The sequence below is a fragment of the Stenella coeruleoalba genome (genome assembly GCF_951394435.1).
Source record: "Stenella coeruleoalba genome assembly, chromosome: 7".
Taxonomy (NCBI): domain Eukaryota; kingdom Metazoa; phylum Chordata; class Mammalia; order Artiodactyla; family Delphinidae; genus Stenella; species Stenella coeruleoalba.
This window is the reverse complement of record NC_137153.1, coordinates 54,116,575-54,140,303: the sequence shown is the minus strand read 5'-3', so window position 1 is coordinate 54,140,303 and position 23,729 is coordinate 54,116,575. Positions and strand designations below refer to the sequence as shown.

General features: G+C 46.0%; 1 long non-coding RNA gene across 2 annotated transcripts in view; it reads right to left on the bottom strand.

The window, feature by feature from the left end:
- LOC307189613 overlaps window positions 1-22,811 on the bottom strand; it is a 57,445-nt gene extending 34,634 nt beyond the window's left edge. Inside the window, exons 1-2 of one of the 2 annotated variants that reach the window (XR_013829224.1) lie at window positions 22,039-22,811; window positions 19,396-19,468 (exon numbers count right to left, since the gene is read on the bottom strand). This is a non-coding gene — a long non-coding RNA (uncharacterized lncRNA). Of the gene's footprint in view, window positions 1-19,395; window positions 19,469-21,601; window positions 21,777-22,038 lie in introns of those variants that run through there. The other variant, XR_013829225.1, reaches the window with a different exon arrangement.
- Window positions 22,812-23,729: the final 918 nt, after the last annotated feature.

Below are 23,729 nucleotides of genomic sequence, written 5' to 3'. Positions count from 1 at the left end.
GGATATAACAAAAACAGGGGAACAGGGATTGGGAGTGCTGGGGACTGCTAGTCCATATAGACTGGATGGAGGGGGTTCACATGAGTATCTGGGGGAAGAGCATTTCCAGTCAAAGGGATAGCAAGTGTACAAAGGATAGCAAGTGTGTTTGAGGACCAGCAAGGGGGCCTGTGTCTGGAATGGAGTAGGATGAGCCAAGTGGATGGTGAGACTAGAGAAGAGGTGAGGGGGTGAGATGACGCAGGGTGCTCTAGGCCACATTGGGGACGTGGGCTTTAATCCTAAGTGAGCTAAGAAGCCCTTCAAGAGTTTGATCAGAAGAGTGGCTTGATGCAACTATGTTTTAACAGTATACCTCAGTCTGCTGGGTTAAGAATCAACTTTTGAGGTGCAAGGGGGGAGGCCAGTGTTACTCTCAGGTCCCTCTCCTGAACGCTACACTATGGCTGTGGAGTGGAGAGTTTATGAGCAAAGGGGACCCTGAAAAGGGTCTAATCTAAACTGTGATGAAGCCTAGGATGTGAAGGGCCCACTGCATTTTACTGTCAGGGCTGAGACGGAACCAGGCCTCTTGACTTGGCCCTGGGCTATTTTCACTAAGCCACATGACAATAGAGGAGACTTGGTCCCTCCTGGTTGCCTAAGGATGATGGAGCATGGCTTACATGTTGGGGTTGAAGAGACTCTGCCTTTCTCGGGCCTCTCCCGCACATTGTGAAAAGAATGGAAGCTTGAATGGCAGCACTAGATATATCAGTACCTTTTCCTGCCCCAGATACTATCCACGTGAAAGAGACAGCCTTTATACAGCCATGTATTGCGACACATGAGTTTCTTCCTCAACCTTCACCCCAACCAGACCCTGGATGATAGGTTCGGGGTAGACTCTTGATCCAAGATGTGGAATGTGAAGGCTGGCCAGGCAGCTGAGATGATGCAGCCTGGCACAAAAAAGATAGGAACGGCCAATCAGATTCCCTTTCTAGAATATGAACTAAGAAATACTGATAAAAAGAGATTCTCGGCAGTGGGATCTGAAGTTAAAAGTAAATACAGACATATAGTTGGGTTAAGGCTTATGGCAAACAAGTGATGAAGGAGCAGACCTGCAGAGAAAAGCACAGAGGCCATGAGTATCATGGTAGCCATAGGAGTCACAGGGAGTGGCTGGATCACACTAATGCCGGAGCACCCACCAGGAGAGTCTCAAACTGCCTCTGCTCAAATTCCCAGAGTCACCTTGCCCTGAGACCAGCGGTTCTGCTTTGTGTGAAAATGGGTGTATGTGCAGTGGCATCTGCTTCTAAATGTTCAGGCCTTAGAAGTATCCACCGCTGCTCAGCCAGTTTCCACACAAGAAGAACACACGTAAGATAACACCACACATTCCCCTTCTTAAACCACCCCTCCACGTAAGTGAGATCATACAGTATTCTTCTTTCTCTGACTGACTTATTTCACTTAGTATAATACTCTCTAGATTCATCCATGTTGTTCCAAATGGCAAGGTTTTGTTCTTTTTTATGGCTGAGCAATATTCCATTGTAGGGCTTCCCTTGTGGCACAGTGGTTAAGAATCTGCCTGCCAATGCAGGGGACACGGGTTCGAGCCCTGGTCTGGGAAGATCCCACATGCCGCGGAGCAGCTGGGCCCGTGAGCCATGGCTGCTGAGGCTGCGCGTCCGGAGCCTGTGCTCCGCAACGCGAGAGGCCACAGCGGTGAGAGGCCTGCGTACCGCAAAAAAAAAAAAAAAATATATATATATATATATTCCATTGTATACAGTATATGCTATGTCTGTTTTATTCATTTATCTGTTGACACACACTTACGTTGCTTCCACATCTTGGATATTGTAAATAATGCTACAATGAACATAGGGGTGCATATATCTTTTCAAACTAGTATTTTCATTTTCTTCAGTAAAATACCCAGAAGTGGTATTGCCATATCGTATGGTAGTTCTACTTTTGATTTTTTGAAGGACCTCCGTACTGTTTTCCATAGTGGCTGCACCAATTTACATTCCCACTACAGTGCACCAGGGTTCCCTTTTCTCCACATCCTTGCCAACACTCGTCATTTCTTGTCTTTTTGATAATAGCCTTTTGGATAGGTGTGAGGAGATATCTCATTGTGGTTTTGATTTGCAGTTCCCTGATGATTAGTAATGTTGAGCATCTTATCACATGTCTGTTGGCCATCTGGATGTCTTCTTTGGAAAATGTCTATTCAGATCCTCTGTCCATTTTTTAATTGGGTTTTTTCTTTTTTTGATGTTGAGTTATATCAGTTTTTGTATATTTTTAATATTAACCCCTTATCAGATATATCATTTGCAGATATCTTCACCCATTCAGTAGGCGGCCTTTTTGTTGATAACTTCCTTCACTGTACAGAAGTTTTTTCATTTGATGTAGTCCCATTTGTTTGTTTTTGCATTTGTTTCACTTGCCTGAGGAGACATAACCAAAAAATATATTGCTAAAATGTATTTCAAAGAGTGTTCTGCCTATGTTTTCTTCTAGTAGTTAAATGTAAGACCTGAAACCATAAAAGTCTTTAATCCATTTTATTTTTGTATATGGTGTGGGAAAGTCTGGTTTCTTTTGCATGTAGCTGTCCAGTTTTCCCAACACCACTTACTGGAGGCTGGACAGTAGTTGTAATTTTGGTGTGTCTGTGGGAAGAGGTGAGCTCAGGGACTTCCTACTTCACTGCCTTGATGCCCCTCCAAGGCTGCCTTTAAAAAAAACTAATGTTCATTGTGTAGGTCCATCAGGAACTCATTGATCCATTTCTTTTCTTTCTTTTTTTTTTTGCAGTACGCGGGCCTCTCACTGTTGTGGCCTCTCCCGTTGTGGAGCACGGGCTCCAGACGCGCAGGCTCAGCGGCCATGGCTCACGGGCCCAGCCGCTCCGCAGCATGTGGGATCTTCCCGGACCGGGGCACGAACCTGTGTCCCCAGCATCGGCAGGCGGACTCTCAACCACTGCGCCACCAGGGAAGACCACTGATCCATTTCTAACCAAGATGTCTGGACAACCCTCCTGCCAGACTAGAATTAAATGCTGAGGAGTTCTATAGTTTTACTGTCTTGTTTAAAGTATAATTAGAAAGATAAGATCACATTTTAGGAGACAGAAAAATCTTTCCTCGGATTAATGAACTGATCATTTCATCCCCACCATAAAAATAAATCTTCCTTCCAGTGGCTTGTGGGGCTGGTCACAAGTCCTGGCCCCAGGGACCTGCTCTCATGGCATTAATGATTTTGATCTTTCAAGCTGAGTATTTATAAAAATTTTCCAGTAGAACCATTCAGGGTCAAAATTCTGAGATTCAGCTTACTGAACTGTCCCATCCTTAAGATCTTCACCTGTGCGCACCTGCCAAATAAACGAAGCAGCAGGGTCTGGCAGGAAAGGTAGGCTGCCGCCACTGGCAGAGGTATTGTCTTAGTTTGGATTTCCAAGAAGCAGAGTCTGAGATGGGGATTCTTGAAAAGGTGATTTATTGCGGGAGTGCGCTCAGGAGAAAAAGAGCAAGAGAATCAGAATAAGGCCGAGAGAAAATTAACCAAGGATGTGGCTTAGATAGCTTTGGCGTGGTCCCATAGTGAGTTCTGGGACATAAACTGTACCACAAAGTTGATCTTATCTTCACGCAAGGGGCACCTTGTACCCCTTGTCAGTCATCAGCCTCTGGTGGGAGGCGGGAAGTGCATAACCTCCAGATGGAGACAGCCCCCATGTGACCAAGGGCCACTCTCTGAAGAAGGCAGCAGCTGTCAGCTGCTAGTAGCCACTAGAGTGCTGGAGAACAGGGTGCGTCGGCCTGCTGGGGAAGGTCTGGGTCCCACAGCATCCTCTAGAAGCAGCAAGAAAGATGGGTAGCAAATTTCCAAGGCATTCTGTTTCTTCTCAGGACAGAAGACACTTTTGGGCACCTGAGAAGTTGTCCTGAATGATTATAGAAGAATCAGCTGTGACCACTATGACCAAAGAGAAGAAATCTCCAGTTCTAGAGCTACCACAGATTTTAGATTTATGGTTTTGATTTTGTCTTTGTTTTCATTTTAAACCTGGGACCCTATAGCTGAATTGCGGTCTTCCTCAAAAAAAGACATATCCATGTCCTAAACCCCAGAGGCCATAAATGTAAACTTATTTGGAAAAAAAAAAAAAGGTTGGATGGGGGGAGTCTTTGCAAATATAATTAAGGATCCCAAGATGAGTCGGGCTCTAACGGGCTCTAAATCCAACGACAAGTGTCCTTATAAGAGACAGAAGAGAAAACAAAGACACAAAAGAGACAGCCATGTGAAGATGAAGACAGATTAGAGTTATGCAATCAACAGGCAAGGAATGCCTAGATAGAGCCACCAGAAGCTAGAAGAGGCAGGGAATGGAACCTTGTTCCCTAGAGCCTTTGGAGGGAGCGCAGCCCTACCAATACCTTGATTTTGGACTTCTGGCCTCCAGAACTAGGAAGGAATGAATTGCGGTTGTCTTAAGCCACCCAGTTTATGGTAGTTTATTACGACAGCCTCAGGAAACGAACACAGTCCTCTCCTGGTCTGCCTGGCATTTTCCCAGTTAATTAACTACTCAGAGCATCAGCTTTCTAATACTTAAAAAAGGGTAAATAATCTCATAGTTTTGTTATGTGAGTTAAGATATCGGGGGGCAGGGGAGAAAAGCACATGGACAGTCAAGATTTGACACATAACAGATGTTCAATAAATCTTACTTGCCTATCTCTCTTCTCCTACCTAGAGTGGCCCTAAACGAAGCTTTATGAAGTAGGCTCTCACTCTGCCTTTCCTTTGTGGCAATCCTGACACCATAAGCACAGCACGTCTCCTCTCTCAGATGGATGGTGGGGCTTTGCCACCAAAGATCACAATAATACCAAACAGAAAGTTTTTAATAAAACATAACTTCAACGACAGCCTTTGACTTATTTATACTTCTTGTCTTAAGGACACTATACATTTTTTACACTTTTTTTTTTTTTTTTTCCGGTACACGGGCCTCTCACTGTTGAGGCCTCTCCCGTTGCGGAGCACAGGCTCCGGACGCGCAGGCCCAGCGGCCACGGCCCACGGGTCCAGCCGCTTCGCCGCACGCAGGACCCTCCCAGACCGGGGCACGAACCCGTGTCCCCTGCATCGGCAGGCGGACTCTCAACCACTGCGCCACCAGGGAAGCCCCATTTTTTACACTTTTTATCGAAGTATCAAATATATTCAAATATATACATATTATTAGAAAGCTTGATGAATTTCCACAAATTGAACACAATCATGTAACCAGAATCCAGATCAAGAAGCCGAACATTACCAGCCCCCCAGAAACTCCTCCTGTGCTCCTTCCCCATCACTAGTCCCCCACAAGGTAAACCATGATGCTGATTAACTTCGCCTGTTTTTGAACTTTATGTAAATGGATTCAGACAACATGTCTTCTTTTGTGCCACATCATGTTGATGAGTCGCCCGTTTTATTACCTGCAATCGTAGATTGTCCATTATCATTGCTGTATAACATTCCATTTGGGGAATATACCATAGTTGTTGAATATTTGGGTTGCTGCCAATTTTTGGCCATTACAAATAGTGCTGCTGTAAACATTCTAGGTTATATCTTTTGGCAAACATACATATAGATTAATCTGGGAAAACTGATCTCCTTACAGTATTTCCAGAACATAAACATGGTACATCCCTCCTTTTATTTAGGTGTTTTTAAAATATCTCGCAACCATGTTTTCTATCAATAGTTTTCTTTGAAGTCTGGCACATCTTTCCTTAGGTTTATTCCTAGGTGTTTTGCAGTTTTGATGCTATTGTAAATGGTATTGGCCCTCTGTGGGATTTTTAAGGAGATGGAAAATTTTAATAGTCTGAGCTTTACTGCCTCTCTAGACAAGGAATATAAGATTTCCTTTTATTAAAATTGTAGAAGGAGGAAACTTATTTAAATATTCCAAATTGTTAAAGCTGACAAAAGGGAAAACAAATAGGGCCAGAGGCTGCAAATAGCCCATTACAGTGTCAATGACAAATTCCAGTTTTCACCTCCAGCAGTATCTAATAAGCCCTAAGAAACCCTTTCTCAGAAAAGTACCCAAAAGAAACAACTTGAAATTTCATGGTTTGTGTAAAATAAATGAATTCTTTTGACCTTTGGCCAGAGTTTACTGCTTTTTCTGATTTCAGAAATTTGAAAAGGGAGACAAAAATCCAACATTTATACACTCTATTATGTGTCAAGTGCATTTACATAATTATCTCTTTTAATTCTCATGATAAACCCATATGCTGTTAGCATTTACTCAGTTTTACAGTTGAGGAATCTGAAATGCAGAGATTAATGCCCCAAATCACACTCTATCAGTGATAGAAATGCAAATCCAGGCCTGACAGATGCCAAAGGTAATTTCCCCCTCCTTTAAAAGTAACATTAATTAGTATCTTTCCAACTATTAAAATTAAAGGCATGTTCATTACAGAAATTTTGAAAAATATACAAAAGTATGGACAAATGGTTTCTATAAATATATGTTTCTTTTTCAGTTAATATCACTTCATGGTAACTACCTCAATACTTTACATATCCTTCTACCACATCATTTTAATGTCTGCATAGTTTTTTATCAGTTAAATCCAACATATTTTTTAACCAGATATCTTTCATGTTGGATACTTAGATTATTTCTGTTTTCCATAGAATTGATAACTGCAATTCTACTTAGGCATCTGTATCATCACAACTTTGCACACACTTACGATTTCTCCTTTATGATAAATTCCTCAATGTCCTCTCCTGGGTTAAAGGGATAGAGGAGACCTGTGAAGGCTCTTTAATACACATGGCCAAGTCCTCCCCCGCCCCCAGTGCCCCACGCCCCTGAGACGGGTCCATGTTCCCACTCCCCTCTGCCTGGGAGAGTGCCACTGCTGTGTCTTTGCCTGTGCTGGATATTATCACTTAGAAAAATACTTACCAATTGGATAGGTTAAAAATCATGTTATATAAATTTATATTTCTTTAAATAATAGTGATGTTGAGCATTTACTTATAGGTCACGTGTATTTCCCCTTTTGGAAGCCACTGTTTCTCAAAGGATGGTCTCTGGATTACCTGCACTAGAATGCCTGGGTACACGCTGTACAGGCTGATTCCTGAGTTCCAACCCAGACTTAACCAGACGCCAGGGCGGTGGCCCGAGAGGGGAATCTGATTTTGCTAGCGCTCTGCTGGCAATTCATATGCTTCTAGACTTTGGTAGGCATCACCCTCCTCCATCCTGCCTCTGCATCCCTGGAAGCCGCAAACCAAGAGTCAGCACTGGATTCCATGACGTGTCAAAACCAGCAGGAATCCTCACAGGAAACTCTTGCTCATTTATATCATGCCAAATGCACTTTCAGGTACATTAATAGCTGCAGAGAGAACAGTTGAATGTAACTGTTCAAACCTGGCCATGTGAAGAAGCTTACAACACATTTTCTGGTGGCACAGCGAAGGCGGCCCCTGCGAATTCAGCCTCTGTGCCCGGCAGGATACTAACTACATGGCAAAAGAAAAGATCTTAAAAGCAGAAGATACAATTTTTCTTTTGAAGTGTCCAAAAAAGAATCTGTAAAAGCTGTGAAACGAAGGCTACATCTAGAGAACCAAGCAAAATAACATGCTATCCAGTGCTGGCCTTCAAGGGCTGGAGGGGAAGTACAGTGGGGTGGGTTCCTCAGCCTCTCTGAACTCATGGCCCTACACCGACTCTGGTTTCATCAAATAGAGACAAAAGGACTGTTTTTCCTGAGGATGGCATGTGTGTGTTTACAGGCATTTGGTTTCCATTTTACATGCCTTACAGAGAGTTTTAGGGACATTACAACTACAGTGGTATTATTTGGGAGCCAGCTTTTTAAAATTATGCCTTTGCAATTCAAACAAGCAAAATTTAATTTCATTAGCAGTTTAAAAATGTTATAGTACAAGGAGTATGTAAGGTTTTTTTTTTTTTATTACCAGCAGGCCAAAAGACCCAGACCATAGGCCAGGGCTAGTAGGATGGGCAGAAGATGACATACCACTTTCCAAGATGGTATGCCCTGTAGAAACCTCTTCTCAAAGGAAAGAACTAAAAATTTTCTCTTCCTGGGTAGGGAGAGAAAACAGTTTTATTACTGCCAGCCATCATGTATTGAGCCCCTTACCTCTGCAGGTGCTATGTGCTTCTCATGCACTCCCTCCTTTATCCTCATGACACTGACCCAAGGTGGCTGTTCATGTCTCCGTGTGGGTTAGGCACAGGTGTGGTTGGTACCCAAGCCACGATGACTTCACCAAATGAAGGGCTGTTTCCCTCATATGCAACAAGTGCAGAGAAAGTGCCTTTGACAGAGTTGGCGCTCCATGGATGATTGGGGTGAATGAATGAACAAAGGAGAAGACCACAGCAGGCACTGACCTGTGGTCCACTGATGCCCAACGCCTCCTCCTGTTACATCATGCTGCCACTCTTAAGGCTTGGAGCCAGCACAGTTGCCTTTCCTGGCCAGAAACTGTGTGCTGGCTTGGCCCCAGAATGGAAATATTAGGACGGTAGACTCATAGAAGCACTCAAAAATTCAGAATTTAATCACAGCAGCGCCCCCCCCCCCCCCCACACACACACACTCACTGGTACCGTCACACCATGATCATATATCAGGGCTGGGACACCCGCTTCTTGAGCACTCAGTTGAGCTGCCGGGAAGGAGGGCAAACAGTGCCCCCTTCACCCTGCACCCAACCCCAACATGAACCCCACCACTTTCCCAGCCCAGCAGAACTGCACTCGCTGCTCTCTGCTGAAACCCAGGGAGAGAAATCATTTTCTTGCTAGCCATGCTGAGCGCAGCATGCAGGGTAAGCCTGAACTCTGTCAAACCAACAATGTATAAAACCTGAATTAATACTGAGATGGACCCAATTCTCTGACAGGCGTGTTAAATGTGATTAAAGCTGCATAGCATTCCCCGCATACCCATCTGCTGCGTCGAGGAGCCCACAGCTGTTCTGATTGCCGACAACGCACCGTTTCTTGTCAGTTGTTGCAAATGCATCTCATCTTGCACGGGCTCTGGGCCCTCCCGCCCTTGTCGGCCAGCCCTGGCCAGCTTCTCTAAGTAGTCACTGATACCCACATGCCTCTGGCCACGGGTCTGTGGAGGCATGTGTGAGCTCTGGCTGGTGCAAAAATGTGTGATCACAGGGAAAGCTTAGCGCTTTAGCGGCTGGAATGAATCTCTTGGATCCTAAGCTGTGGTGACGCCACCACCTGCGGCTCCTGCCGGCTTATGCTGTGGGGTGAGCGGAAAGAACAGGGACGAATCATTTTGGATGCTACAGGGAGCTGCCCCTGAGATGCCCACCAGCCACCACCGAAAGAGCTACCAGAGAAACACATTCTGAAAGCTCTTGAAGGCCAGTGAGCGTACTGCGGGGGATCCTGGGGAAAGGCAGAGACAGAGATGGGGCTATGCTGGGCAAGGGGTGGAGTCCACAGAGGCCACTGGAGACCTTGAGGCCCAAGGGCACAGAAAAGGCAAAGGACAGCTAATTTCAAGAGAAGAACTGGGCTGGCCAGCATCTTCATGAAAAATTTTAAATGCAGTCCCCTATAGGACTGCGACCTTCCACCAGCGTACACAGCCTGGCAAGCACAGCGTAGGCTGGATTTCAGCCCTACTTGCCCCCCTGACCAGGGGTCCTTGTGCAGTGAACCGCCTGTGCAACCATACACACTAGCTCTGGACAGAGGAAGAGTTCAAAGGCAGCCTAAGGAGGTCACCATCAGAAGCAGGGAGAGCAATACCTGCTCTCAAGCAACCAGTAGGAGCAAGGCTAGCATATGAATGTGGAAAATACAGGGGAGCAGAAGAGAAGAGCCAGGAGAAATTAGAAAACAGTGTCAAGTGGATTCAAAGAATTCCAAGCATCTTCCTAGCTGCTGGTGGTTTGCTGGCCAGCTCTGGCATTCCTTGACTTGTAGATGCGTAATGTCAATCTCTGCCTTGGACGTCACATGGCATTTTCCCCATGTGTCTCTGTCTTCACGTGGCTGTCTTCTTAAAAGGGCACCAGTCATATCCCAGGGGATTATTTCTAAAGGTCTGATTGTTGCTTTACATCACCCTATGAAGTGAAGCACTGTAACTTGCTCCACCCAGTTGACCAGCCTGGGCAGAGCTATTATTCATTATTCTGAGAAAAACCTGGGCTGGGGCTCTTATTTGTCTCTAAAACAATTCAAACTTTTCCCTCAAAACCCCATTTTTTAGGTCTGATGAACCAATACTATCATAAGCTAAATGCTGAAAACAACAATTCTGGATTAAGAGAAAAACCCGAGTGAGCATAACCCTTTTTGAGTTCTATTAAAGACATCAGAAATCACTTATTGATTTTCTTAAAGAAAAAATATGAATTGAAAAAAAAAACCCTGGTCATTACTTCAGAGCTACAGTTTAATTCAATAAACATTTGCTGGACAAATGCATCCTTCCTGCCTGAAACCTAGTAAGAAAAATAAGGCATTCTGGGCTTCCCTGGTGGCGCAGTGGTTGAGGGTCCACCTGCCGATGCAGGGGACACGGGTTCGTGCCCCGGTCCGGGAAGATCCCACATGCCGCGGAGCGGCAGGGCCCGTGAGCCATGGCTGCTGCGCCTGCGCATCCGGAGCCTGCGCTCCGCAACGGGAGAGGCCACAACAGTGAGAGGCCCGCGTACCACAAAAAAAAAAAAAAATACTAAGGCATCCTGATGTCAAGGAGTGCGTGGTGGTGACAGAAGCACAACACGCAAGGCCACAGGACGCTGGGGGACAATGTCAGGAAGTCACATTCCTTCAAACCCAAGCTCTTCCTTCCCCCAAACCTCAGATCACATTTGTACCACTCTGTTGAGATAACTGCAAAATTCTGGTTGTCAGCTATTAAGCACACCAATTTTAGAACCGGTGAAAATAATCCAACAAATACACATACATCTGTGCCAGTGTGTGTATAATACACATAGAGCTATACAACTATAGGGTGTGTGTGTGTGTGCATTAAAAAAAAAAGAAAAAGCCAAGTGGGCATTGAAAATAATACCAACCTTATCACAGCCACACTCATTCAAGTGTGGTGTGCCCAACCTAAGTCAAGGTCACCCGAGAATGTCAATAGCACAGAAAAGTCACATTAAGGAAAGAAAGACATTTTATCTTTAATGAGGATAAGAAAAAAATTAGTCACCGTTTGAGCGCTCACCGCGTACCAAGCATTTCATATATGTTTCACATCATTCTTTTATTTAATCCATGTATTTGGATTATCTCATTTAATCCTTACCTCAGGTCTGAGAAAAAGGTCCATAATTTTCTCTCTTTTACCCGTGAGGAAGCTGAAGCTTAACAAGCAATTGGCTCAATAAATGGCAGAGCAAGGATTCAAACCGAGGTCTGTCGCATTCCAAAGACAACCTTGGGGGAAGGTTCTAGAATGAGCCTCAAGGTCCAGACTGCACTCCCAGAGACCATGTCAGCATCACCACAGTTTTACACATTAATCCTGGTCAGGGAGAGAAACCACACGTGGAGACCAAAGTAGCTGTATCCAGGGGCCAGGGTGAAGCTGTAAACAGGAAACCAGGCTGCAGCTTGAAGGCCAAGGGGTCTGAAACCTTGGGGGGAGGGGGATAGAAGCTGGGCCTGGGGAAGGTTTGGCATGTGGACTGGGAATGAGGCAGGGGTGTCAGGGCTTCTTCTAGTTAGTCACTGGGTGGGCCCACCGGCCTAGGTGACAGTGCGGGTCTGGAAGAGACCCGGGGGATCCAGCAAATTCCCTCCGTGGGCCTTACAGGTAGCTGGCACGTTTCCCTCTGCAGCAAATAGAACCACTTTCCCAGGGAATAGCAGTGGCAGGCCTCACACAGGCAGCTGCCAGTAGTCCCATGCAGAGTCCAGCACAGCTGGCTCTGGCCTGTGACAGCTCTCAGACACAACGCAGGTAGCTGCCTGGGCGCTTCCTTGGGGAGGCCCAGCACAGTCCAAACAACGGACGGCAGGCTTCAGTGGTGCTCCCGACCGAGCCTTTTTAGGTCACAGAGATGCTGTGTTTATACTCCCGGGGATGGAACATCCTATGCTCACAGCCCCACGCTCCACACCCCACTACCCCACCCACCAGCTCCCTCCCTTTGGCGAATGGCTGGACTCTTGGCAATCTGTGCAGATGTGTTGTGAATCACTGTCAGTTCAAGTACAGAGTATTCCCTGACTTGTACCTTCATCTGCTTGCCCCGTATACCTCCCTCTCCAAGTGCTGATAGAGGCAACTCCCCAAAGAAACAGCAGCTCCCAACTCTCTGCCACATTCAGCAACAGCAGGTAAGGCAGCCACAAAGTCGGGTGACTGAGACCCAGGATGCAGAGTCTGTGCCAGCGTAGCCCTAGAGGCTTTGCATTCCCCCAGGTCTGTGAGCAAGAGAGTATCACGTTCATGACAAGGATGAGGAAAAGGGCTCAGGGAGGCTGATTTCGTACAAACACACACTAACGTGAGTGAGAGAGCAGAGCTTCAAAACTAGACGTGTTCTTTCTCATAGACAACGTTCCATCTCAAATCATTATATTTCCAAATACTTTTTATAGGCAGTCATAATAATAGCAGCAGCTTGTGGGCTACACACTGTGCTAAGTGCTTTGTATGCATCAAGTCGTTTAATCCTTCCAAAGAGCCTCGAGGAAGGTAAGGATCATGATCTTAGAGATGAGGATCTCAGGCACAGAGAGGTTAGCAGGCAGGAGAGCATGAGGAAGAAGCAGGTGAGCCATCCCTCGCGTCCCTCATTTCCTTGGCCCTTCTCCTTGCCAGAGACCACTCAGCTAATCTGGGCAGACTCAGACCCATATAACTTCAAGTCCTTAATAGGTCCTCCACAGACCCTGCTGGGGGTGTGTGGGGGGGAGGATCTGAGGGGATGTGCGGCCATGGAGTGGCTCGGAGGCTGTGATATGTATTTGAATATATATATCGGCTGCATAAAATTGCTCCCTGAGAAAAACAGAGAAAGAAAGGTGGGATGAGGAGGTCTTGAGCTAAAGAGGCAAGAATGTCTACATTGGAAAGCTTGGAAATTTCTGAAGACCCATGGCAGTAGGCAGGAGACGGCAGGGCAGGCCCGTCAAAGGCACAGTAAAAATTAGCCCTTCCATGTGGGCAGCCCTTCATGCTGGGTCACAAAGGACCTTCACAGATTCAAACACATATTTGATTTAGGGACGACTCGAAGCTTTCGTGTTTAAGGCCGCACGACACATGGGAAAGGAGCATGGGAACCTGGGGAGGGATGCTGAGCAGGTGGGTACACACTGAGGCTGGTCCCAAGAGGGGCCTCCCATGCCAGGATATGGATCGATGGGCTCCAAAATGAATCAAACGAATGATGGCAGAAGCTACCCCATCGTCAGCTATGTCCAGCCACCCTCCTCACACTCATTGGAACACGATCACTCCTTGAGAGGCATCCAATATCTCATGTGAGCATTTCTCCACTTTACTGGTCACATTGGCTATCGTGGGCCAGGGAGGAGAGCCTCCTTATGAAGTTGCTGAACTGCTGATTCCTGAAGACCTAGAATGGTCCACAGGGATTGGAAGACAACCCTCTCTCTCTTCCTCACCCCAGTACCAGCACCAAATTTAAATTTAACTCACCTTCACTAGGTATCTGCTAGGCCCGATGCTAAATGCAGTTCTAATGTTAAAGACAAGGGAACTTGCTCAGGGAGGGACATGCCCAAAGTCACAGAAATCACTAAGTGGCAGAGCCAGAATCCAAACCACAGACCTCTTACTCCAAGCTCTCATCACACCATGCTGCCTTCCAGAAAAATCAGCCAACTCAGTGCTTTTATGGTAAACTTTTATGTTCAATAACTGATTACTCTGAATTCAGAAAAATGCCTATCAACTGGACCAAGATCCACAGTATAAGCTCATCTTTTTCTTTTTTTTTTTTTGCGGTATGCGGGCCTCTCACTGTTGTGGCCTCTCCCATTGCAGAGCACAGGCTCCGGACGCGCAGGCTCAGCGGCCATGGTTCACGGGTCCAGCTGCTCCACGGCACGTGGGATCTTCCCGGACCGGGGCACGAACCCGTGTCCTCTGCATCGGCAGGCGGACTCTCAACCACTGTGCCACCAGGGAAGCCCTAAGCTCATCTTTGTTTCTAGTAATTTCTGAGAAAGAGTAGAGTATTTTGAAATATAGGTAGATGATTGATAGATGATATGATGATTGATAGATGATAGATAATAGGTAGATAGGTAGATGATGGATGGATAGACAAACTTTAAATTGAATTTTGGTCTTAGCTCCTCCATCAAACTTAGTGACCTTGGAAAACAATTAATTAGTTTCTTTTTCGGTAAAAATGACCTCGTCAAACCCTCTCTCGCGGGACTTGTGAGAAAACGGTCTCTAACAGAGCCTGGGGCACTCACAGACTCTCACTATTCTTCTCTGTCTTAAAACTGCTCTAGAATTGTGTCCAAATTCCACAGCAAGGACCCAACTCAAACATTGTTTAAAACGTTCAGAGCGTCTGTTTTTGACATCAAGTTGGCCTGGAGGTTTAACAGCCTGGTACCCGTAGCGTCCCACCCAAGAACATTTCCTTCAAAACAGGTTCCTGTTACAGAAACAGCCCCGGTTTTAAATATACTCCCTCTCCTCATAAAAATGCCCCAGCCAGCTAAAGCCATTCTGCTTAAAATATTTAATTAATACCTTCACAGCGGTCTGGTCCTTATTAAAGACTCTTAGGGACCATGTCTTAGGGGCAACGCTTTGTTCTAAGCAGCTCTATGTGTTACAGATAAAATAAAGTGCTGGAGCGTGCTTTCTATTAAGAGCAGGGAAGCTTGTCTGCCCATTGCTGCAACCCCTTTTGTCATCAGAGTGACACATTAAGGCATAATCCAAGTACAACATACAAACACAAACAGTGTAAATCCACCCACTTAGTAAAAGGAGTCCCAGTAAAACCACAAGAAAGGTCTGGTGATTAGCCGAGGGGATTAAAAACTTGGATGAGCACTTCATTTACCTCACCTCCCCACTGAAGAGGCCACAAACGCACTCTGCTCCCCAAGCAAACAAGAGCCAAACCTAGAGGCACTCGCTCTGCTCTCTCTCCCTCCAGCATCTTCCGGGCTTCTCAGCCTTGGGCAAGTCAGAGGAACCTTGGTGAACCATCCTGCCTTTGTAGGAAGCAGGCACACCCCCTGCCCACCCTGATCGCCCCAACCGAAGACTGGCAAATGCTTGTTTGTATATTTTGGTGTTAGAGAAGGACTTTTGTTGTTGTTGTTGTTATAAGAATAGAGTTGGCTCGATTTCACAAACTTTGGAACAAATAGGAAACAGAAAATAAAGATGAATCATAATCCTACCACCTAGAGGTGACTCGGACGCATTTCACTGTGTGGGGATCGTTGCAGTTTCACACAACGATCCCCACACATTTCCACTTGGTTTCCTGCCTCTTTTCTCTTACTACTCCATGCTGAGCACTCTCCTGTATGTCATTTCTTTTTCATCACAGAGGAGGATACCACTGTAGGCTGGACCACCATGACTATAACCAGTTATTTCCCATGTGATAAACATGGAGGTTCTTGGAGTTTTTCACTGTTGTAATCAATGCAATGATAGCATCTTGATACATCAGTCTCGGTCCACTTTTTGGATTATCTCCTTCAGACAGACTCCCCGAAAGGGCACAGCTGAATCAAAGCCTATGAATATTTTTTAAGTATTGATAACTTTTGCTAAATTTATCTCCCAAAAGGCTGTACACACTGTATTCTCTTACCTACATGGGAGAATATATATCTCACCACACTTTAAAAAAAAAAAGTTTTTTTTACTAAGATATACAGATAGCTACATTTTTTAAAGCAGAAAACCATCAGGAGGCTGCTGCCCCTTTTCATGCATCACAGGAGCACAGTTACCCCCCTCTCTGCTGGTCCTTCCATTTACATGAGAAAAGAGTTCTGGGTCCCCCTAAAAGAAGGGTGCACCCCTCCTCGCACCTGAGTGAATTGGGAGGGACCACTGAGGGTCTTTTGCAAAATCTAACATGGTTGAGAGCAGGGATTTAAACTTTGGCCCCTGTACTGCAGCCAAGATCTTCTAAGAGTTTGTTTATTTTTCTCTACTTCTCCCTTTGAAACTCAACAAATTTAACGCATTCATTTAAAATCCCACAAGTCTGTTCCCTTTCCCAGGAGCAGAATGAAGTAATGTGGTTCCCACGTTCTGACAGCATGGTTTGGGGGCCACAAAAGATGATAGCCCCCAGCCTCTATAGAGCCAGGGGTGGTTCAAATAACCGGAGGTTTGTTAAAACAATCAAGCAAAAGGACGTTCGCACCAGAGCCTTGGAGATCTTCCAGCACTTAGCTGCCCAATTATTCCTTCCTACCAGAGTTTCCTCCACCTGACTTTAGCCATATCTTGACATTTAACTGAGCTTTGCTATCAGAAGATTCTATTTTCTTCTTAGAGACGCAAGTGATGCTTTTCTCGGGTAGGGGGAGCCTCCTGGCATAACCTCACAGTGTTCCAGGTCTTTGCATCCTACCTGAAGCTAACTCGGAGACACGGAGGTGGGCGCTTGTTAGTTTCAGGTTTTATGCTGAGTGACTGAAGTATCTGATTAGAGAGGCTAGCATCAGTTTGCACTCTGAAGGCCTGGCTTGGATTTCTTGCTGCCTTACACAGATTGCCTCAAGCTGGGTCTCTCCACTTAAGTGACAGGCAGGTTAACTACTTCACTGCTGGATACCAGCTCCATTCCCCATCCCCCTGACCCCCAGCTCACAGCCCTAGGAGTCCATTCTGCAAAGGCTTATAAAACACAGAGGAAAACTGACCGTCTGGCCTGAGTTCTCCTTTTTAAAAGGAAAAGAAGATACTGAGAACGAGTCCATTGTACTGAACACATTTAAAACTTAAGTTTTTAAGAAATAGAAGAATTAAAAAAACCCAAAAAACTCTCATCAGCCAAATAATCCTCATGGTTATTTTATGTAAGTTTAGAAAGTTTAGATCATTCAGAAAGGTACAAAGTTAAAAGTGTGAAAATAATGCAAAGCCCACTTTACCCATCAGAATAAATATAAAGCTCACTATAGATTTATTCTTATTTAATTACATACCTTTTGAATAATACTAGGCTTTCAGGAGTACAAGCCTAGGACCCTATCTCCAAATATAGTCACATTCTCAGGCACTAGACGTTAGGACTTCAACACATGAATCTGGCGGGTGCGGGGGACACAATTCAGCTAATAACAGGTAGCTGAGCCAAGATCCTCACCCAAATGTGCCATGTTGGAAGCAGGTATCGTTTCTGCTGCCCTATGTTGCCTTGGAATTCTGCAAGATTTTTTAACTCCTTTGGCCTGTTTCAAACTGATTTAGGGAAGCACAAAAATGACAGTATCTAATTATAATCACTATAGCTCTTTTAACCATATCAAAAAAAAAAAAAAAAAACTCAAGGCCCAAAGCACAGCAATTGATTTGTCTCTACTTCAGGCAAATGCTAGACGATGAGCCTTTATATAGCCAGATTGCTCATTTTCCCCCTAAAGGCTTCACAGATAGAGAAAGACCTGAAGACATCTGCTAATCTATGGTTGGGATTTAGCTGCGCATTCTTGATTGGGATCAAGACTTATCTCCACATTCGGCCTAAGGACCCTCAGGCAGAATTACCAGCCCAGAGCCAGCCATGTGGAGCGCCCACACATAGAGCAGGGCACAGCCAGATGGCCGGGTCAGGTGCCTTTGTCTCCCTCCGTGAATAAATACAGCTACGCCCCTTGACATTCCTTTATGTTACCATCCGAGATGGACTCACTTGACTATTACCTGTATAATTTTTACCGTATCTACATTCAACCTATAATATTATTTACTTTTTTTTGAAATCATCTTACATGCTTTATTTAAATTTCTCTTCAAAGGGAAGGTTTATGTAATTGTCTTAAGTGGAAAACCTATTATGTTTTGCCGCAGATAGAAGGTAACCACAAAAAAAAGTAAGAAAACAGCATAATGTTATTAATTTGTAACTAGAAAGAGTTGCTCACTGCCTCTATTTTTAAGAAAAAGGGTGAGAGGGAGGAGATATGGGGATATATGTATACATATAGCTGATTCACTTTGTTATACAGCAGCAACTAACACACCATTGTAATGGAATTATGCTCCAGTAAAGATGAAAAAAGGGTGGGTGCAGGGGGAAAGGAGATGAGGAAATGTAAAAAGAAGTGTTTGAGACATACTAATACTGAAGTGAGATTTTCTTACAAATTAATTGCAAGGCTGAAACAAACTTAAAACGGGAATAGCTCTCTCACCCGATGATCAATGTTCTCTGGGTCTCTGTCCTATCTAAAATCAATTCCACTCACATCTGGGAAATGCTACTTTCTACTTTTCAAAGCACTCTCACGACAACCCTCTCATATAAGCAGAGCAGATATTTTACACTTGTTTTCTAAGTGGAGAAAATTCCAGCAAATTATAGGCACTCTTAGAAACTCCTAAACCCCAGGCAAGCCTCTTAATTGGAGTTGAGAGTTGGACAACTGCACTCGGGGTCCAGGAATGCAATCCAAACCGGGGGAGGAGGGGACGGCAGGAAACACTTATTACTGAAGAGATGACTTCCTATAGTTGGCTCAGCCCCTTCATTGGTCTCGAGCCAAGTGCTACACAACTGGAAAACAAACCTAGGGTCAGACATACATGCTAGACCCAAGTTTCCGGCACCGCGTCTGACCAGGCTGTGGAGGGTACAGGGACAGTATCTGCTTCTCCCAGGGAAGCAGGGACCCGTCTCTGCTTTCTTTGCTCAGCTGCAGCAATTAATTTGACCGCAAGATTTACCGGGTCCTTCCTTTCCTGCCTTTGTTTTGCCTTTGTTTTGCAAATAGCCAGCCCAGTTCTCAAATCAGCGGCCCTAAACCCTGGCTCTTAAAGGGTGGCCACTGGCATCACCTGGGAGCTTGTTAGAAACGCAGAATCTCAGTCATCATTCCACCCTCCCCACACCCCTCCCCACCGCACAGCTCAATGGACTCAGAGTCTCCAGCTTCACCAAGTCGCTGGGTGATTCGAAAGCACATTACATTTTGAAAAGCACTACTTAAAAGACGGTGCTCAAGAGGTCACCCTGGATTCAGGCCACGGATCCTTCAGCTATGTGGCCCTCAAGCCCAGAGCTAGGAGCCACCGCTCTGAATGCTGCAACCTTTATAAGCACAGTACTTACCCAGGGTCCCCTTCTCACCGGCGAGGGGATCTTGAACAAGTCACTCAGCCTTTCTGGGCCTCTGTTGGCTCACCTGTAAAACAAGGAAAAGAAAATCTACATCCCAGAGAAGTGGTCCCGCACATGGCGAGGCAAGATGCTCATTCAGCAAATAGGCACAGAGCACTCAGAATGTCCAGCCTCTGCTCCAGCCTCTGGAGCTACAGCACTGAACAGGACAGAGAGGATCCTGCTCTCCTGGGGCTTCCATTCAAGGGGCTAGACAGAAGAAACAAAGACTTAAGATTTTCCGTAGTGATAAGGACCCAGAACAAAACAAATCCCATGAGAGAGTAACAGGAGTGGTACAAGGCACCATTAGCAGGATGGTCAGGCAGGGTGTGTCTGAGGAAATGACATTCCAGCCAAGATGCAAATGGAGGAAAAGGGCAGCCACAGTGGTGATGTGGAGACCGAGCCTTCTGAACAGAGGGTACCCCGGGCAGAGGGGCAAAAGCCCTGAGCTGGGACAAGCTTGGTACAGAAAAGGAAGAGAAAGGTCGGGCTGGCCGGAGTGTAGGTGTTAGGAGATGAGGCTGCAGAGATAAGTGGCCTCATTTCTACCACCATAACCATCTCTGAGACCTCATCCTTCAGCTCTGCGATCATCCACATCTGTGCAGCAGCTCTATTCAGAAAGCCATTCATATCTACCCACAAGTGGCTTGGAGACCAAGAGGGCTCCTCGTGCCAGTGTCCAGCTTCACAGGGTTGTACCTCCTTGAGTTCCTAACTCAGGAAACAGGCACTGCAGACTCAACCCCGAGTGCTTTGGAGGGAAAATGAGGCTCTCCCAGGTAGAGAGCTCCATGAGCTCTGGCTAGAGGGAGTCGACATCCCCAGGGTGGGATGATTTTCTGGTGATTTCACAGATAAGCCACAGATGTCAAATAGCATGAAAAGCCTTCTGAAAGCAGCCAGCAAGATCAGATTTGGAGTTTTCACCAAATCTAGGGTGTTAGCTCTGAGCCAGACCTGGTAGCCCAAGGTCAACTGTGTCAGTCAGAATTCAAGGAAGTTTTGGGCAAAAGGGAATACAAGTAGCTTGCTTCGGAGGCTTAAGTCTCACTTACGACACCGTGTTATGGATCCAGAATTAAAGTTCACCGATAACTGGTGCTGCCCCTCACTTGATCCTAACAACCCTGGGAGGCAGGGGAAGTCTCACATCCCAAACAATAGTTCTAATGCTCAGAAACAGTCTGGAGTAGGACTTGAAAGCAGATCATCTGGCCCCTGACCAGCGGCCTGTTCAGTGGATGAGGCATTGCCATGGGCGGCATGCCAATTTCCTTCACCAACTTTCCTTCAAGAACATCTTTTTTTCCATCATTCCAGCCTCCTGCTTGCCCCTCCCACCGCTGCCATTGCTAACTTTGGTTTATCGTCTCCTTGCTATCTTCATTTTGTCCAAAGCATAATCCAGGGTAATCTCTCTAGTTTAAAATCAGCACCTTAACTTCCCTTTGCCATGTGACCTAATACACTCTCAGTCTCCGGGAACAGGGGCATTTTGGGGGTGGGGGACGGATTATTCAGCCGACCACATGCAGTATCCCCCCCGAGCTGCCATTTCTTGGCAATGACTTTACACTATGGAAGATTTACTGCCACGCTTGATAAGTCACCACTGTCATCATCACCTTCACGTCTTCAAACACTCAGCCAGGTGTTTCTAGTTTGGGGTGACTTAATCCTTAAGAATCTTTAATTTTGTAAACTCAATTGGTTCAATTCTTTTTTAAAAAACCTTCCTACGGAGGGCTTCCGGAAAGATGGAGGAAGAGTAAGACGCGGAGATCACCTTCCTCCCCGCAGATACACCAGAAATACATCTACACGTGGAACAACTCCTACAGAACACCTACTGAACGCTGGCAGAAGACCTCAGACCTCCCAAAAGGCAAGAACCCCCCCCACGTACCCGGGTAGGGCAAAACAAAAAAGAATAAACAGAGACAAAAGGATAGGGACGGGACCGGCACCAGCGGGAGGGAGCTGTGAAGGAGGAAATGTTTCCACACACTAGGAAGCCCCTTCGCGGGCGGAGACTGTGGGTGGCGGAGGGGGAAAGCTTCGGAGCCGCGGAGGAGAGCACAGCAACAGGGGTGCGGAGGGCAAAGCGGAGAGATTCCCGCACAGAGGATCAGGGCCGACGGGCACTCACCAGCCTGAGAGGCTTGTCTGCTCCCCCGCCGGGGCGGGCAGGTCTGGGAGCTGAGGCTCGGGCTTTGGTCGGAGCGCTGGGAGAGGACTGGGGTTGGCTGCGTGAACACAGCCTGCAGGGGATTAGTGCGCCACGGCTAGCCGGGAGGGAGTCCGGGAAAAGTCTGAACCTAACGAAGAGGCAAGAGACTTTTTCTTCCCTTTTTGTTTCCTGGTGCGCGAGGAGAGGGGATTAACATTGCTGCTTAAAGGAGCTCCAGAGACGGGCGCGAGCTGCGGCTAAAAGCGCGGACCTCAGAGACGGGCATGAGACGCTAAGGCTGCTGCTGCCGCCACCAAGAAGCCTGTGTGCGAGCACAGGTCACTATCCACACACCCCTTCCGGGGAGCCTGTGCAGCCAGCCACTGCCAGGGTCCCGGGATGCAGGGAAAACTTACCCGGGAGAGGCTGGTGCAACGTCACGCCGGCCTCTGCCGCCGCAAGCCCGCCGCGCACTCCGTGCCCCTCCCTCCCCCCGGCCTGATTGAGCCAGAGCTCCCGAATCAGCGGCTCCTTTAACCCCGTCCTGTCTGAGCGAAGAACAGACGCCCTCCGGCGACCTACACGCAGAGGCGGGGCCAAATCCAAAGCTGAGCCACTGGGAGCTGTGAGAACAAAGAAGAGAAAGGGAAATCCCTCCCAGCCAACTCAGGAGCAGCGGATTAAAGCTCCACAATCAACTTGATATACTCTGCATCTGTGGAATACATGAATCAACAACGAATCATCCCAAATTGAGGAGGTGGACTTTGAGAGCAAGATTTATGATTTTTTCCCCTTTTCCTCTTTTTGTGAGTGTGTATGTGTATGCGTCTGTGTGAGATTTTGTCTGTATAGCTTTGCTTCCACCATTTGTCCTAGGGTTCTATCCGTCCGTTTATTAAAAATTTTTTTCTTAATAATTATTTTTTTATTTTAATAACTTTATTATATATTATTTTATTTTACTTTATCTTCTTTCATTCTTTTATTCCTTCCTTCCCTCCTTCCCTCCTTCCTTCCTTCCTCCCTTCCTCCCTCCCTCCTTTCTTTCTTTCTACTTCTACTTCTACTAATTCTTGCTTTCTACTTTTTCTCCCTTTTATTCTGAGCCGTGTGGATGAAAGGCTTTCGGTGCTGCAGCCAGGAGTCAGTGCTGTGCCTCTGAGGTGGGAGAGCCAACTTAAGGACACTGGTCCACAAGAGACCTCCCAGCTCCACATAATATCAAACAGTGAAAATCTCCCAGAGATCTCCATCTCAACACCAGCAACCAGCTTCACTCAACGACCAGCAAGCTACAGTGCTGGACATCCTATGCCAAACAACTAGCAAGAAAGGAACACAACCCCACCCATTAGCAGAGAGGCTGCCTAAAATCATAATAAGTCCACAGACACCCCAAAACACACCAACAAACGTGGACCTGCCCACCAGAAAGACAAGACCCAGCTTCATCCACCAGAACACAGGCACTAGTCCCCTCCACCAGGAAGCCTACACAACCTACTGAACCAACTTTAGCCACTGGGGACAGACCCCAAAAACAATGGGAACTATGAACCTGCAGCCTGCAAAAAGGAGACCCCAAACACAGTAAGATAAGCAAAATGAGAAGACAGAAAAACACACAGCAGATGAAGGAGCAAGATAAAAACCCACCAGACCTAACAAATGAAGAGGAAATAGGCAGTCTACCTGAAAAAGAATTCAGAATAATGATAGTAAAGATGATCCAAAATCTTGGAAATAGAATAGACAAAATGCAAGAACCATTTAACAAGGACCTAGAAGAACTAAAGATGAAACAAACAATGATGAACAACACAATAAATGAAATTAAAAATACTCTAGATGGGATCAATAGCAGAATAACTGAGGCAGAAGAACGGATAAGTGACCTGGAAGATAAAATAGTGGAAATAACTACTGCAGAGCAGAATAAAGAAAAAAGAATGAAAAGAACTGAGGACAGTCTCAGAGACCTCTGGGACAACATTAAACGCACCAACATTCGAATTATAGGCGTTCCAAAGAAGAAGAGAAAAAAAAAGGGACTGAGAAAATATTTGAAGAGATTATAGTTGAATACTTCCCTAATATGGGAAAT